General features: G+C 40.0%; 25 non-coding genes and 2 pseudogenes across 25 annotated transcripts; all 27 read left to right on the top strand.

Annotated features, from left to right (window-relative positions):
* Positions 1 to 49: 49 nt before the first annotated feature.
* LOC146039525 (5S ribosomal RNA) lies at positions 50 to 168 on the top strand. The gene has a single exon (XR_014463022.1). It is a non-coding gene; the product is annotated as a 5S ribosomal RNA (ribosomal RNA).
* Positions 169 to 1,364: 1,196 nt separating this feature from the next.
* Positions 1,365 to 1,483, top strand: LOC146038246 (5S ribosomal RNA). The gene has a single exon (XR_014461853.1). It is a non-coding gene; the product is annotated as a 5S ribosomal RNA (ribosomal RNA).
* A 345-nt stretch (positions 1,484 to 1,828) lies between these two features.
* Positions 1,829 to 1,947, top strand: LOC146039512 (5S ribosomal RNA). The gene has a single exon (XR_014463011.1). It is a non-coding gene; the product is annotated as a 5S ribosomal RNA (ribosomal RNA).
* Positions 1,948 to 2,294: 347 nt separating this feature from the next.
* Positions 2,295 to 2,413, top strand: LOC146037900 (5S ribosomal RNA). Its single transcript, XR_014461537.1, has one exon. It is a non-coding gene; the product is annotated as a 5S ribosomal RNA (ribosomal RNA).
* A 346-nt stretch (positions 2,414 to 2,759) lies between these two features.
* LOC146037347 (5S ribosomal RNA) lies at positions 2,760 to 2,878 on the top strand. The gene has a single exon (XR_014461031.1). It is a non-coding gene; the product is annotated as a 5S ribosomal RNA (ribosomal RNA).
* A 345-nt stretch (positions 2,879 to 3,223) lies between these two features.
* On the top strand, positions 3,224 to 3,342 carry LOC146038418 (5S ribosomal RNA). Its single transcript, XR_014462011.1, has one exon. It is a non-coding gene; the product is annotated as a 5S ribosomal RNA (ribosomal RNA).
* Positions 3,343 to 3,687: 345 nt separating this feature from the next.
* On the top strand, positions 3,688 to 3,806 carry LOC146038930 (5S ribosomal RNA). Its single transcript, XR_014462479.1, has one exon. It is a non-coding gene; the product is annotated as a 5S ribosomal RNA (ribosomal RNA).
* A 345-nt stretch (positions 3,807 to 4,151) lies between these two features.
* LOC146038975 (5S ribosomal RNA) lies at positions 4,152 to 4,270 on the top strand. The gene has a single exon (XR_014462521.1). It is a non-coding gene; the product is annotated as a 5S ribosomal RNA (ribosomal RNA).
* A 345-nt stretch (positions 4,271 to 4,615) lies between these two features.
* Positions 4,616 to 4,734, top strand: LOC146038679 (5S ribosomal RNA). Its single transcript, XR_014462250.1, has one exon. It is a non-coding gene; the product is annotated as a 5S ribosomal RNA (ribosomal RNA).
* Positions 4,735 to 5,080: 346 nt separating this feature from the next.
* LOC146037992 (5S ribosomal RNA) lies at positions 5,081 to 5,199 on the top strand. Its single transcript, XR_014461621.1, has one exon. It is a non-coding gene; the product is annotated as a 5S ribosomal RNA (ribosomal RNA).
* A 345-nt stretch (positions 5,200 to 5,544) lies between these two features.
* On the top strand, positions 5,545 to 5,663 carry LOC146038767 (5S ribosomal RNA). Its single transcript, XR_014462331.1, has one exon. It is a non-coding gene; the product is annotated as a 5S ribosomal RNA (ribosomal RNA).
* Positions 5,664 to 6,008: 345 nt separating this feature from the next.
* Positions 6,009 to 6,127, top strand: LOC146037346 (5S ribosomal RNA). Its single transcript, XR_014461030.1, has one exon. It is a non-coding gene; the product is annotated as a 5S ribosomal RNA (ribosomal RNA).
* Positions 6,128 to 6,472: 345 nt separating this feature from the next.
* LOC146037584 (5S ribosomal RNA) lies at positions 6,473 to 6,591 on the top strand. The gene has a single exon (XR_014461247.1). It is a non-coding gene; the product is annotated as a 5S ribosomal RNA (ribosomal RNA).
* Positions 6,592 to 6,936: 345 nt separating this feature from the next.
* Positions 6,937 to 7,045, top strand: LOC146039784 (5S ribosomal RNA; annotated as a pseudogene).
* A 345-nt stretch (positions 7,046 to 7,390) lies between these two features.
* Positions 7,391 to 7,509, top strand: LOC146038186 (5S ribosomal RNA). Its single transcript, XR_014461798.1, has one exon. It is a non-coding gene; the product is annotated as a 5S ribosomal RNA (ribosomal RNA).
* A 345-nt stretch (positions 7,510 to 7,854) lies between these two features.
* On the top strand, positions 7,855 to 7,963 carry LOC146039841 (5S ribosomal RNA; annotated as a pseudogene).
* A 345-nt stretch (positions 7,964 to 8,308) lies between these two features.
* Positions 8,309 to 8,427, top strand: LOC146038973 (5S ribosomal RNA). The gene has a single exon (XR_014462519.1). It is a non-coding gene; the product is annotated as a 5S ribosomal RNA (ribosomal RNA).
* Positions 8,428 to 8,772: 345 nt separating this feature from the next.
* LOC146039468 (5S ribosomal RNA) lies at positions 8,773 to 8,891 on the top strand. Its single transcript, XR_014462971.1, has one exon. It is a non-coding gene; the product is annotated as a 5S ribosomal RNA (ribosomal RNA).
* Positions 8,892 to 9,236: 345 nt separating this feature from the next.
* Positions 9,237 to 9,355, top strand: LOC146037640 (5S ribosomal RNA). Its single transcript, XR_014461299.1, has one exon. It is a non-coding gene; the product is annotated as a 5S ribosomal RNA (ribosomal RNA).
* Positions 9,356 to 9,700: 345 nt separating this feature from the next.
* Positions 9,701 to 9,819, top strand: LOC146038906 (5S ribosomal RNA). The gene has a single exon (XR_014462457.1). It is a non-coding gene; the product is annotated as a 5S ribosomal RNA (ribosomal RNA).
* Positions 9,820 to 10,164: 345 nt separating this feature from the next.
* On the top strand, positions 10,165 to 10,283 carry LOC146037345 (5S ribosomal RNA). Its single transcript, XR_014461029.1, has one exon. It is a non-coding gene; the product is annotated as a 5S ribosomal RNA (ribosomal RNA).
* Positions 10,284 to 10,630: 347 nt separating this feature from the next.
* On the top strand, positions 10,631 to 10,749 carry LOC146038664 (5S ribosomal RNA). Its single transcript, XR_014462236.1, has one exon. It is a non-coding gene; the product is annotated as a 5S ribosomal RNA (ribosomal RNA).
* A 345-nt stretch (positions 10,750 to 11,094) lies between these two features.
* On the top strand, positions 11,095 to 11,213 carry LOC146037343 (5S ribosomal RNA). The gene has a single exon (XR_014461026.1). It is a non-coding gene; the product is annotated as a 5S ribosomal RNA (ribosomal RNA).
* A 345-nt stretch (positions 11,214 to 11,558) lies between these two features.
* LOC146038972 (5S ribosomal RNA) lies at positions 11,559 to 11,677 on the top strand. The gene has a single exon (XR_014462518.1). It is a non-coding gene; the product is annotated as a 5S ribosomal RNA (ribosomal RNA).
* A 345-nt stretch (positions 11,678 to 12,022) lies between these two features.
* LOC146038678 (5S ribosomal RNA) lies at positions 12,023 to 12,141 on the top strand. The gene has a single exon (XR_014462249.1). It is a non-coding gene; the product is annotated as a 5S ribosomal RNA (ribosomal RNA).
* Positions 12,142 to 12,486: 345 nt separating this feature from the next.
* LOC146037638 (5S ribosomal RNA) lies at positions 12,487 to 12,605 on the top strand. The gene has a single exon (XR_014461297.1). It is a non-coding gene; the product is annotated as a 5S ribosomal RNA (ribosomal RNA).
* A 345-nt stretch (positions 12,606 to 12,950) lies between these two features.
* On the top strand, positions 12,951 to 13,069 carry LOC146038356 (5S ribosomal RNA). The gene has a single exon (XR_014461954.1). It is a non-coding gene; the product is annotated as a 5S ribosomal RNA (ribosomal RNA).
* The last annotated feature ends 223 nt before the right edge of the window (positions 13,070 to 13,292 follow it).

Below are 13,292 nucleotides of genomic sequence, written 5' to 3'. Positions count from 1 at the left end.
GCTTACCTGGTTAAATAAGTAGAAGAGGGCAAAAAAGTGCCAGTATCTCACCTACAGCCATACCACATTGGATACGCCAAATCTCGTCTGATCTTGGAAGCTAAGTAGTGTTGGGCCTGATTAGTACTTGGGTGGGAGACCACATGGGAACACCAGGTGCTATAGGTTTTTTTCCCATTAATGGCAAATTGTTTTTATTCTCTTGCTATTTAAATTGGAAACTTTTTATTTTTATTGCCAATACAGACATTTGGGACAGGTCAAACAGACACAATAGCCATCACCTAAAAACTTACCACACTGTTTAGGCCCAATTCCAACTGCTTTTCGGGGTACTTATGTAATATCTGGGCTTCCGTTTTCCTTATGAGACCGTGTCCCCTCGCGGGGCTCGCTGCGCTCGCCGCGCTTCGGGCTCGGTGGCTCGCTGCGCTCGCCACACTATATAAAATCAACTCCATGCGTAGTTGGATAGTAGGGGTATGAAAAAATGGGGTGCATTTAACATGGGAGCCCAGATAATACATAAGTACCCTTTTCGGAGCTAAACAGTGTTGAGCCTCTTTAGTAGTTTAATTTGAGACCACCTGCTAATATCATGTCCTGTAGGTCTTTTTACTTTACCAACACATGATTTTTTTCGGTACTTATGTAGTATCTGGGCTGCCGATTTCTAAATCGGGTCGAATCGGGCACATCGCATCGCATCGCATGCGACCATCGATGCGATGCGATGCGATGCGATGCGATGACCCGATTTTTCCATAGGAATCAATGTTAAAATGGACTGAGTCCATTTTAACATGGAATTCAATGGGAAAAAGGGGTCCTTTTCATACCCCTACTATCCAAGTGGGCATGGAGTTGGATATAAACCTGTGGCGAGCGTAGCGAGCCACCGAGCCCGAAGCGTGGCGAGCGTAGCGAGCCCCGCGAGGGGACACAGAATACCGGCCCCTCGCGGGGCTCGCTTCGCTCGCCACGCTTCGGGCTCGGTGGCTCGCTACGCTCGCCACAGGTTTATATCCAACTCCATGCCCACTTGGATAGTAGGGGTATGAAAAGGACCCCTTTTTCCCATTGAATTCCATGTTAAAATGGACTCAGTCCATTTTAACATTGATTCCTATGGAAAAATCGGGTCATCGCATCCGATGGTCGCATGCGATGCGATGCGATGCGATGCGATATCGCATCGCATCGCATCTGATTGTATGCCTTAACTTAAGGCATACAATCAAAAAATCGGCAGCCCAGATACTACATAAGTACCTTTTTTTCAGTAAGCCAATATAGTTAGGAAACTTTTTTATTAGCTTACCTGGTTATAGAAGTAGAAGAGGGCAAAAAAGTGCCTGTATCTCCCCTACAGCCATACCACATTGGATACGCCCAATCTCGTCTGATCTTGGAAGCTAAGCAGTGTTGGGCCTGGTTAGTACTTGGGTGGGAGACCACATGGGAACACCAGGTGCTGTAGGTTTTTCCCATTACTGGCAAATGGTTTTTATTCTCTAGCTTTTTAAATTGGAAACTTTTTTCTCTTTATTGACAGTACAGACATTTGGAAGAGGTCAAACAGACACAATAGCCATCACCTAAAAACTTACCACACTGTTTAGGCCCAATTCCAACTGCTTTTGGCAGCTAAACAGTGTTGAGCCTCTTTAGTAGTTTAATTTGAGACCACCTGCTGATATCATGTCCTGTAGGTCTTTTTACATTACCAACACATGATTTTTTTCAGTAAGCCAATATAGTTAGGAAACTTTTTTATTAGCTTACCTGGTTATAGAAGTAGAAGAGGGCAAAAAAGTGCTGGTATCTCTCCTACAGCCATACCACATTGGATACGCCCAATCTCGTCTGATCGTGGAAGCTAAGCAGTGTTGGGCCTGGTTAGTACTTGGGTGGGAGACCACATGGAAACACCAGGTGCTGTAGGTTTTTTCCCATTAATGGCAAATTGTTTTTATTCTCTTGCTATTTAAATTAGAAACTTTTTATTTTTTATTGCCAATACAGACATTTGGGACAGGTCAAACAGACACAATAGCCATCACCTAAAAACTTACCACACTGTTTAGGCCCAATTCCAACTGCTTTTGGCAGCTAAACAGTGTTGAGCCTCTTTAGTAGTTTAATTTGAGACCACCTGCTAATATCATGTCCTGTAGGTCTTTTTACATTACCAACACATGATTTTTTTTCAGTAAGGCAATACAGTTAGGAAACTTTTTTATTAGCTTACCTGGTTATAGAAGTAGAAGAGGGCAAAAAAGTGCCGGTATCTCACCTACAGCCATACCACATTGGATACGCCCAATCTCGTCTGATCTTGGAAGCTAAGCAGTGTTGGACCTGGTTAGTACTTGGGTGGGAGACCACATGGGAACACCAGGTGCTGTAGGTTTTTTCCCATTAATGGCAAATTGTTTTTATTCTCTTGCTATTTAAATTGGAAACTTTTTATTTTTTATTGCCAATACAGACATTTGGGACAGGTCAAACAGACACAATAGCCATCACCTAAAAACTTACCACACTGTTTAGGCCCAATTCCAACTGCTTTTGGGAGCTAAACAGTGTTGAGCCTCTTTAGTAGTTTAATTTGAGACCACCTGCTAATATCATGTCCTGTAGGTCTTTTTACATTACCAACACATGATTTTTTTCAGTAAGCCAATATAGTTAGGAAACTTTTTTATTAGCTTACCTGGTTATAGAAGTAGAAGAGGGCAAAAAAGTGCGTGTATCTCACCTACAGCCATACCACATTGGATACGCCCAATCTCGTCTGATCTTGGAAGCTAAGCAGTGTTGGGCCTGGTTAGTACTTGGGTGGGAGACCACATGGGAACACCAGGTGCTGTAGGTTTTTCCCATTACTGGCAAATTGTTTTTATTCTCTAGCTTTTTAAATTGGAAACTTTTTTCTCTTTATTGACAGTACAGACATTTGGAAGAGGTCAAACAGACACAATAGCCATCACCTAAAAACTTACCACACTGTTTAGGCCCAATTCCAACTGCTTTTGGCAGCTAAACAGTGTTGAGCCTCTTTAGTAGTTTAATTTGAGACCACCTGCTAATATCATGTCCTGTAGGTCTTTTTACATTACCAACACATGATTTTTTTCAGTAAGGCAATACAGTTAGGAAACTTTTTTATTAGCTTACCTGGTTATAGATGTAGAAGAGGGCAAAAAAGTGCCGGTATCTCAACTACAGCCATACCACATTGGATACGCCCAATCTCGTCTGATCTTGGAAGCTAAGCAGTGTTGGGCCTGGTTAGTACTTAGGTGGGAGACCACATGGGAACACCAGGTGCTGTAGGTTTTTTCCCATTAATGGCAAATTGTTTTTATTCTCTTGCTATTTAAATTGGAAACTTTTTATTTTTATTGCCAATACAGACATTTGGGACAGGTCAAACAGACACAATAGCCATCACCTAAAAACTTACCACACTGTTTAGGCCCAATTTCAACTGCTTTTGGGAGCTAAACAGTGTTGAGCCTCTTTAGTAGTTTAATTTGAGACCACCTTCTAATATCATGTCCTGTAGGTCTTTTTACATTACCAACACATGATTTTTTTCAGTAAGCCAATATAGTTAGGAAACTTTTTTATTAGCTTACCTGGTTATAGAAGTAGAAGATGGCAAAAAAGTGCCTGTATCTCACCTACAGCCATACCACATTGGATATGCCCAATCTCGTCTGATCTTGGAAGCTTAGCAGTGTTGGGCCTGGTTAGTACTAGGGTGGGAGACCACATGGGAACACCAGGTGCTGTAGGTTTTTCCCATTACTGGCAAATTGTTTTTATTCTCTAGCTTTTTAAATTGGAAACTTTTTTCTCTTTATTGACAGTACAGACATTTGGAAGAGGTCAAACAGACACAATAGCCATCACCTAAAAACTTACCACACTGTTTAGGCCCAATTCCAACTGCTTTTGGCAGCTAAACAGTGTTGAGCCTCTTAAGTAGTTTAATTTGAGACCACCTGCTAATATCATGTCCTGTAGGTCTTTTTACATTACCAACACATGATTTTTTTCAGTAAGGCAATACAGTTAGGAAACTTTTTTATTAGCTTTCCTGGTTATAGAAGTAGAAGAGGGCAAAAAAGTGCCGGTATCTCACCTACAGCCATACCACATTGGATACGCCCAATCTCGTCTGATCTTGGAAGCTAAGCAGTGATGGGCATGGTTAGTACTTGGGTGGGAGACCACATGGGAACTCCAGGTGCTGTAGGTTTTTTCCCATTAATGGCAAATTGTTTTTATTCTCTTTCTATTTAAATTGGAAACTTTTTATTTTTATTGCCAATACAGACATTTGGGACAGGTCAAACAGACACAATAGCCATCACCTAAAAACTTACCACACTGTTTAGGCCCAATTCCAACTGCTTTTGGCAGCTAAACAGTGTTGAGCCTCTTTAGTAGTTTAATTTGAGACCACCTGTTAATATCATGTCCTGTAGGTCTTTTTACATTACCAACACTTGATTTTTTTCAGTAAGGCAATACAGTTAGGAAACTTTTTTATTAGCTTACCTGGTTAAATAAGTAGAAGAGGGCAAAAAAGTGCCAGTATCTCACCTACAGCCATACCACATTGGATACGCCAAATCTCGTCTGATCTTGGAAGCTAAGCAGTGTTGGGCCTGATTAGTACTTGGGTGGGAGACCACATGGGAACACCAGGTGCTGTAGGTTTTTTCCCATTAATGGCAAATTGTTTTTATTCTCTTGCTATTTAAATTGGAAACTTTTTATTTTTATTGCCAATACAGACATTTGGGACAGGTCAAACAGACACAATAGCCATCACCTAAAAACTTACCACACTGTTTAGGCCCAATTCCAACTGCTTTTCGGAGCTAAACAGTGTTGAGCCTCTTTAGTAGTTTAATTTGAGACCACCTGCTAATATCATGTCCTGTAGGTCTTTTTACATTACCAACACATGATTTTTTTCAGTAAGCCAATATAGTTAGGAAACTTTTTTATTAGCTTACCTGGTTATAGAAGTAGAAGAGGGCAAAAAAGGTGCCTTTATCTCACTTACAGCCATACCACATTGGATACGCCCAATCTCGTCTGATCTTGGAAGCTAAGCAGTGTTGGGCCTGGTTAGTACTTGGGTGGGAGACCACATGGGAACCCCAGGTGCTGTAGGTTTTTCCCATTACTGGCAAATTGTTTTTATTCTCTAGCTTTTTAAATTGGAAACTTTTTTCTCTTTATTGACAGTACAGACATTTGGAAGAGGTCAAACAGACACAATAGCCATCACCTAAAAACTTACCACACTGTTTAGGCCCAATTCCAACTGCTTTTGGCAGCTAAACAGTGTTGAGCCTCTTTAGTAGTTTAATTTGAGACCACCTGCTGATATCATGTCCTGTAGGTCTTTTTACATTACCAACACATGATTTTTTTCAGTAAGCCAATATAGTTAGGAAACTTTTTTATTAGCTTACCTGGTTATAGAAGTAGAAGAGGGCAAAAAAGTGCTAGTATCTCACTTACAGCCATACCACATTGGATACGCCCAATCTCGTCTGATCTTGGAAGCTAAGCAGTGTTGGGCCTGGTTAGTACTTGGGTGGGAGACCACATGGAAACACCAGGTGCTGTAGGTTTTTTCCCATTAATGGCAAATTGTTTTTATTCTCTTGCTATTTAAATTAGAAACTTTTTATTTTTTATTGCCAATACAGACATTTGGGACAGGTCAAACAGACACAATAGCCATCACCTAAAAACTTACCACACTGTTTAGGCCCAATTCCAACTGCTTTTGGCAGCTAAACAGTGTTGAGCCTCTTTAGTAGTTTAATTTGAGACCACCTGCTAATATCATGTCCTGTAGGTTTTTTACATTACCAACACATGATTTTTTTCAGTAGGCCAATATAGTTAGGAAACTTTTTTATTAGCTTACCTGGTTAAAGAAGTAGAAGAGGGCAAAAAAGTGCCTGTATCTCACCTACAGCCATACCACATTGGATACGCCCAATCTCGTCTGATCTTGGAAGCTAAGCAGTGTTGGGCCTGGTTAGTACTTGGGTGGGAGACCACATGGGAACACCAGGTGCTGTAGGTTTTTCCCATTACTGGCAAATTGTTTTTATTCTCTAGCTTTTTAAATTGGAAACTTTTTTCTCTTTATTGACAGTACAGACATTTGGAAGAGGTCAAACAGACACAATAGCCATCACCTAAAAACTTACCACACTGTTTAGGCCCAATTCCAACTGCTTTTGGCAGCTAAACAGTGTTGAGCCTCTTTAGTAGTTTAATTTGAGACCACCTGCTAATATCATGTCCTGTAGGTCTTTTTACATTACCAACACATGATTTTTTTCAGTAAGGCAATACAGTTAGGAAACCTTTTTATTAGCTTACCTGGTTATAGAAGTAGAAGAGGGCAAAAAAGTGCCAGTATCTCAACTACAGCCATACCACATTGGATACGCCCAATCTCGTCTGATCTTGGAAGCTAAGCAGTGTTGGGCCTGGTTAGTACTTGGGTGGGAGACCACATGGGAACACCAGGTGCTGTAGTTTTTTTCCCATTAATGGCAAATTGTTTTTATTCTCTTGCTATTTAAATTGGAAACTTTTTATTTTTATTGCCAATACAGACATTTGGGACAGGTCAAACAGACACAATAGCCGTCACCTAAAAACTTACCACACTGTTTAGGCCCAATTCCAACTGCTTTTGGGAGCTAAACAGTGTTGAGCCTCTTTAGTAGTTTAATTTGAGACCACCTGCTAATATCATGTCCTGTAGGTCTTTTTACATTACCAACACATGATTTTTTTCAGTAAGCCAATATAGTTAGGAAACTTTTTTATTAGCTTACCTGGTTATAGAAGTTGAAGATGGCAAAAAAGTGCCTGTATCTCACCTACAGCCATACCACATTGGATACGCCCAATCTCGTCTGATCTTGGAAGCTAAGCAGTGTTGGGCCTGGTTAGTACTTGGGTGGGGGAACACCAGGTGCTGTAGGTTTTTCCCATTACTGGCAAATTGTTTTTATTCTCTAGCTTTTTAAATTGGAAACTTTTTTCTCTTTATTGACAGTACAGACATTTGGAAGAGGTCAAACAGACACAATAGCCATCACCTAAAAACTTACCACACTGTTTAGGCCCAATTCCAACTGCTTTTGGCAGCTAAACAGTGTTGAGCCTCTTTAGTAGTTTAATTTGAGACCACCTGCTAATATCATGTCCTGTAGGTCTTTTTACATTACCAACACATGATTTTTTTCAGTAAGGCAATACAGTTAGGAAACTTTTTTATTAGCTTACCTGGTTATAGAAGTAGAAGAAGGCAAAAAAGTGCCGGTATCTCAACTACAGCCATACCACATTGGATACGCCCAATCTCGTCTGATCTTGGAAGCTAAGCAGTGTTGGGCCTGGTTAGTACTTGGGTGGGAGACCACATGGGAACACCAGGTGCTGTAGGTTTTTTCCCATTAATGGCAAATTGTTTTTATTCTCTTGCTATTTAAATTGGAAACTTTTTATTTTTATTGCCAATACAGACATTTGGGACAGGTCAAACAGACACAATAGCCATCACCTAAAAACTTACCACACTGTTTAGGCCCAATTCCAACTGCTTTTGGCAGCTAAACAGTGTTGAGCCTCTTTAGTAGTTTAATTTGAGGCCACCTTCTAATATCATGTCCTGTAGGTCTTTTTACATTACCAACACATGATTTTTTTCAGTAAGCCAATATAGTTAGGAAACTTTTTTATTAGCTTACCTGGTTATAGAAGTAGAAGATGGCAAAAAAGTGTCTGTATCTCACCTACAGCCATACCACATTGGATATGCCTGATCTTGGAAGCTTAGCAGTGTTGGGCCTGGTTAGTACTTGGGTGGGAGACCACATGGGAACACCAGGTGCTGTAGGTTTTTCCCATTACTGGCAAATTGTTTTTATTCTCTAGCTTTTTAAATTGGAAACTTTTTTCTCTTTATTGACAGTACAGACATTTGGAAGAGGTCAAACAGACACAATAGCCATCACCTAAAAACTTACCACACTGTTTAGGCCCAATTCCAACTGCTTTTGGCAGCTAAACAGTGTTGAGCCTCTTAAGTAGTTTAATTTGAGACCACCTGCTAATATCATGTCCTGTAGGTCTTTTTACATTACCAACACATGATTTTTTTCAGTAAGGCAATACAGTTAGGAAACTTTTTTATTAGCTTTCCTGGTTATAGAAGTAGAAGAGGGCAAAAAAGTGCCGGTATCTCACCTACAGCCATACCACATTGGATACGCCCAATCTCGTCTGATCTTGGAAGCTAAGCAGTGATGGGCATGGTTAGTACTTGGGTGGGAGACCACATGGGAACTCCAGGTGCTGTAGGTTTTTTCCCATTAATGGCAAATTGTTTTTATTCTCTTTCTATTTAAATTGGAAACTTTTTATTTTTATTGCCAATACAGACATTTGGGACAGGTCAAACAGACACAATAGCCATCACCTAAAAACTTACCACACTGTTTAGGCCCAATTCCAACTGCTTTTGGCAGCTAAACAGTGTTGAGCCTCTTTAGTAGTTTAATTTGAGACCACCTGTTAATATCATGTCCTGTAGGTCTTTTTACATTACCAACACTTGATTTTTTTCAGTAAGGCAATACAGTTAGGAAACTTTTTTATTAGCTTACCTGGTTAAATAAGTAGAAGAGGGCAAAAAAGTGCCAGTATCTCACCTACAGCCATACCACATTGGATACGCCAAATCTCGTCTGATCTTGGAAGCTAAGCAGTGTTGTGCCTGATTAGTACTTGGGTGGGAGACCACATGGGAACACCAGGTGCTGTAGGTTTTTTCCCATTAATGGCAAATTGTTTTTATTCTCTTGCTATTTAAATTGGAAACTTTTTATTTTTATTGCCAATACAGACATTTGGGACAGGTCAAACAGACACAATAGCCATCACCTAAAAACTTACCACACTGTTTAGGCCCAATTCCAACTGCTTTTCGGAGCTAAACAGTGTTGAGCCTCTTTAGTAGTTTAATTTGAGACCACCTGCTAATATCATGTCCTGTAGGTCTTTTTACATTACCAACACATGATTTTTTTCAGTAAGCCAATATAGTTAGGAAACTTTTTTATTAGCTTACCTGGTTATAGAAGTAGAAGAGGGCAAAAAAGTGCCCGTATCTCACCTACAGCCATACCACATTGGATACGCCCAATCTCGTCTGATCTTGGAAGCTAAGCAGTGTTGGGCCTGGTTAGTACTTGGGTGGGAGACCACATGGGAACCCCAGGTGCTGTAGGTTTTTCCCATTACTGGCAAATTGTTTTTATTCTCTAGCTTTTTAAATTGGAAACTTTTTTCTCTTTATTGACAGTACAGACATTTGGAAGAGGTCAAACAGACACAATAGCCATCACCTAAAAACTTACCACACTGTTTAGGCCCAATTCCAACTGCTTTTGGCAGCTAAACAGTGTTGAGCCTCTTTAGTAGTTTAATTTGAGACCACCTGCTGATATCATGTCCTGTAGGTCTTTTTACATTACCAACACATGATTTTTTTCAGTAAGCCAATATAGTTAGGAAACTTTTTTATTAGCTTACCTGGTTATAGAAGTAGAAGAGGGCAAAAAAGTGCTGGTATCTCACCTACAGCCATACCACATTGGATACGCCCAATCTCGTCTGATCTTGGAAGCTAAGCAGTGTTGGGCCTGTTTAGTACTTGGGTGGGAGACCACATGGAAACACCAGGTGCTGTAGGTTTTTTCCCATTAATGGCAAATTGTTTTTATTCTCTTGCTATTTAAATTAGAAACTTTTTATTTTTTATTGCCAATACAGACATTTGGGACAGGTCAAACAGACACAATAGCCATCACCTAAAAACTTACCACACTGTTTAGGCCCAATTCCAACTGCTTTTGGCAGCTAAACAGTGTTGAGCCTCTTTAGTAGTTTAATTTGAGACCACCTGCTAATATCATGTCCTGTAGGTTTTTTACATTACCAACACATGATTTTTTTCAGTAAGCCAATATAGTTAGGAAACTTTTTTATTAGCTTACCTGGTTAAAGAAGTAGAAGAGGGCAAAAAAGTGCCTGTATCTCACCTACAGCCATACCACATTGGATACGCCCAATCTCGTCTGATCTTGGAAGCTAAGCAGTGTTGGGCCTGGTTAGTACTTGGGTGGGAGACCACATGGGAACACCAGGTGCTGTAGGTTTTTCCCATTACTGGCAAATTGTTTTTATTCTCTAGCTTTTTAAATTGGAAACTTTTTTCTCTTTATTGACAGTACAGACATTTGGAAGAGGTCAAACAGACACAATAGCCATCACCTAAAAACTTACCACACTGTTTAGGCCCAATTCCAACTGCTTTTGGCAGCTAAACAGTGTTGAGCCTCTTTAGTAGTTTAATTTGAGACCACCTGCTAATATCATGTCCTGTAGGTCTTTTTACATTACCAACACATCTTTTTTTTTTTAGTAAGGCAATACAGTTAGGAAACCTTTTTATTAGCTTACCTGGTTATAGAAGTAGAAGAGGGCAAAAAAGTGCCAGTATCTCAACTACAGCCATACCACATTGGATACGCCCAATCTCGTCTGATCTTGGAAGCTAAGCAGTGTTGGGCCTGGTTAGTGCTTGGGTGGGAGACCACATGGGAACACCAGGTGCTGTAGTTTTTTTCCCATTAATGGCAAATTGTTTTTATTCTCTTGCTATTTAAATTGGAAACTTTTTATTTTTATTGCCAATACAGACATTTGGGACAGGTCAAACAGACACAATAGCCGTCACCTAAAAACTTACCACACTGTTTAGGCCCAATTCCAACTGCTTTTGGGAGCTAAACAGTGTTGAGCCTCTTTAGTAGTTTAATTTGAGACCACCTGCTAATATCATGTCCTGTAGGTCTTTTTACATTACCAACACATGATTTTTTTCAGTAAGCCAATATAGTTAGGAAACTTTTTTATTAGCTTACCTGGTTATAGAAGTTGAAGATGGCAAAAAAGTGCCTGTATCTCACCTACAGCCATACCACATTGGATACGCCCAATCTCGTCTGATCTTGGAAGCTAAGCAGTGTTGGGCCTGGTTAGTACTTGGGTGGGAGACCACATGGGAACACCAGGTGCTGTAGGTTTTTCCCATTACTGGCAAATTGTTTTTATTCTCTAGCTTTTTAAATTGGAAACTTTTTTCTCTTTATTGACAGTACAGACATTTGGAAGAGGTCAAACAGACACAATAGCCATCACCTAAAAACTTACCACACTGTTTAGGCCCAATTCCAACTGCTTTTGGCAGCTAAACAGTGTTGAGCCTCTTAAGTAGTTTAATTTGAGACCACCTGCTAATATCATGTCCTGTAGGTCTTTTTACATTACCAACACATGATTTTTTTCAGTAAGGCAATACAGTTAGGAAACTTTTTTATTAGCTTTCCTGGTTATAGAAGTAGAAGAGGGCAAAAAAGTGCCGGTATCTCACCTACAGCCATACCACATTGGATACGCCCAATCTCGTCTGATCTTGGAAGCTAAGCAGTGATGGGCATGGTTAGTACTTGGGTGGGAGACCACATGGGAACTCCAGGTGCTGTAGGTTTTTTCCCATTAATGGCAAATTGTTTTTATTCTCTTTCTATTTAAATTGGAAACTTTTTATTTTTATTGCCAATACAGACATTTGGGACAGGTCAAACAGACACAATAGCCATCACCTAAAAACTTACCACACTGTTTAGGCCCAATTCCAACTGCTTTTGGCAGCTAAACAGTGTTGAGCCTCTTTAGTAGTTTAATTTGAGACCACCTGTTAATATCATGTCCTGTAGGTCTTTTTACATTACCAACACTTGATTTTTTTCAGTAAGGCAATACAGTTAGGAAACTTTTTTATTAGCTTACCTGGTTAAATAAGTAGAAGAGGGCAAAAAAGTGCCAGTATCTCACCTACAGCCATACCACATTGGATACGCCAAATCTCGTCTGATCTTGGAAGCTAAGCAGTGTTGGGCCTGATTAGTACTTGGGTGGGAGACCACATGGGAACACCAGGTGCTGTAGGTTTTTTCCCATTAATGGCAAATTGTTTTTATTCTCTTGCTATTTAAATTGGAAACTTTTTATTTTTATTGCCAATACAGACATTTGGGACAGGTCAAACAGACACAATAGCCATCACCTAAAAACTTACCACACTGTTTAGGCCCAATTCCAACTGCTTTTCGGAGCTAAACAGTGTTGAGCCTCTTTAGTAGTTTAATTTGAGACCACCTGCTAATATCATGTCCTGTAGGTCTTTTTACATTACCAACACATGATTTTTTTCAGTAAGCCAATATAGTTAGGAAACTTTTTTATTAGCTTACCTGGTTATAGAAGTAGAAGAGGGCAAAAAAGTGCCTGTATCTCACCTACAGCCATACCACATTGGATACGCCCAATCTCGTCTGATCTTGGAAGCTAAGCAGTGTTGGGCCTGGTTAGTACTTGGGTGGGAGACCACATGGGAACCCCAGGTGCTGTAGGTTTTTCCCATTACTGGCAAATTGTTTTTATTCTCTAGCTTTTTAAATTGGAAACTTTTTTCTCTTTATTTACAGTACAGACATTTGGAAGAGGTCAAACAGACACAATAGCCATCACCTAAAAACTTACCACGCTGTTTAGGCCCAATTCCAACTGCTTTTGGCAGCTAAACAGTGTTGAGCCTCTTTAGTAGTTTAATTTGAGACAACCTGCTGATATCATGTCCTGTAGGTCTTTTTACATTACCAACACATGATTTTTTTCAGTAAGCCAATATAGTTAGGAAACTTTTTTATTAGCTTACCTGGTTATAGAAGTAGAAGAGGGCAAAAAAGTGCTGGTATCTCACCTACAGCCATACCACATTGGATACGCCCAATCTCGTCTGATCTTGGAAGCTAAGCAGTGTTGGGCCTGGTTAGTACTTGGGTGGGAGACCACATGGAAACACCAGGTGCTGTAGGTTTTTTCCCATTAATGGCAAATTGTTTTTATTCTCTTGCTATTTAAATTAGAAACTTTTTATTTTTTATTGCCAATACAGACATTTGGGACAGGTCAAACAGACACAATAGCCATCACCTAAAAACTTACCACACTGTTTAGGCCCAATTCCAACTGCTTTTGGCAGCTAAACAGTGTTGAGCCTCTTTAGTAGTTTAATTTGAGACCACCTGCTAATATCATGT

This window comes from Crinia signifera, chromosome 9, assembly GCF_055691185.1.
Source record: "Crinia signifera chromosome 9, ASM5569118v1, whole genome shotgun sequence".
Taxonomy (NCBI): domain Eukaryota; kingdom Metazoa; phylum Chordata; class Amphibia; order Anura; family Myobatrachidae; genus Crinia; species Crinia signifera.
The sequence above is the reverse complement of the archived record's forward strand: the minus strand, read 5'-3'. Positions and strand labels throughout refer to the sequence as shown.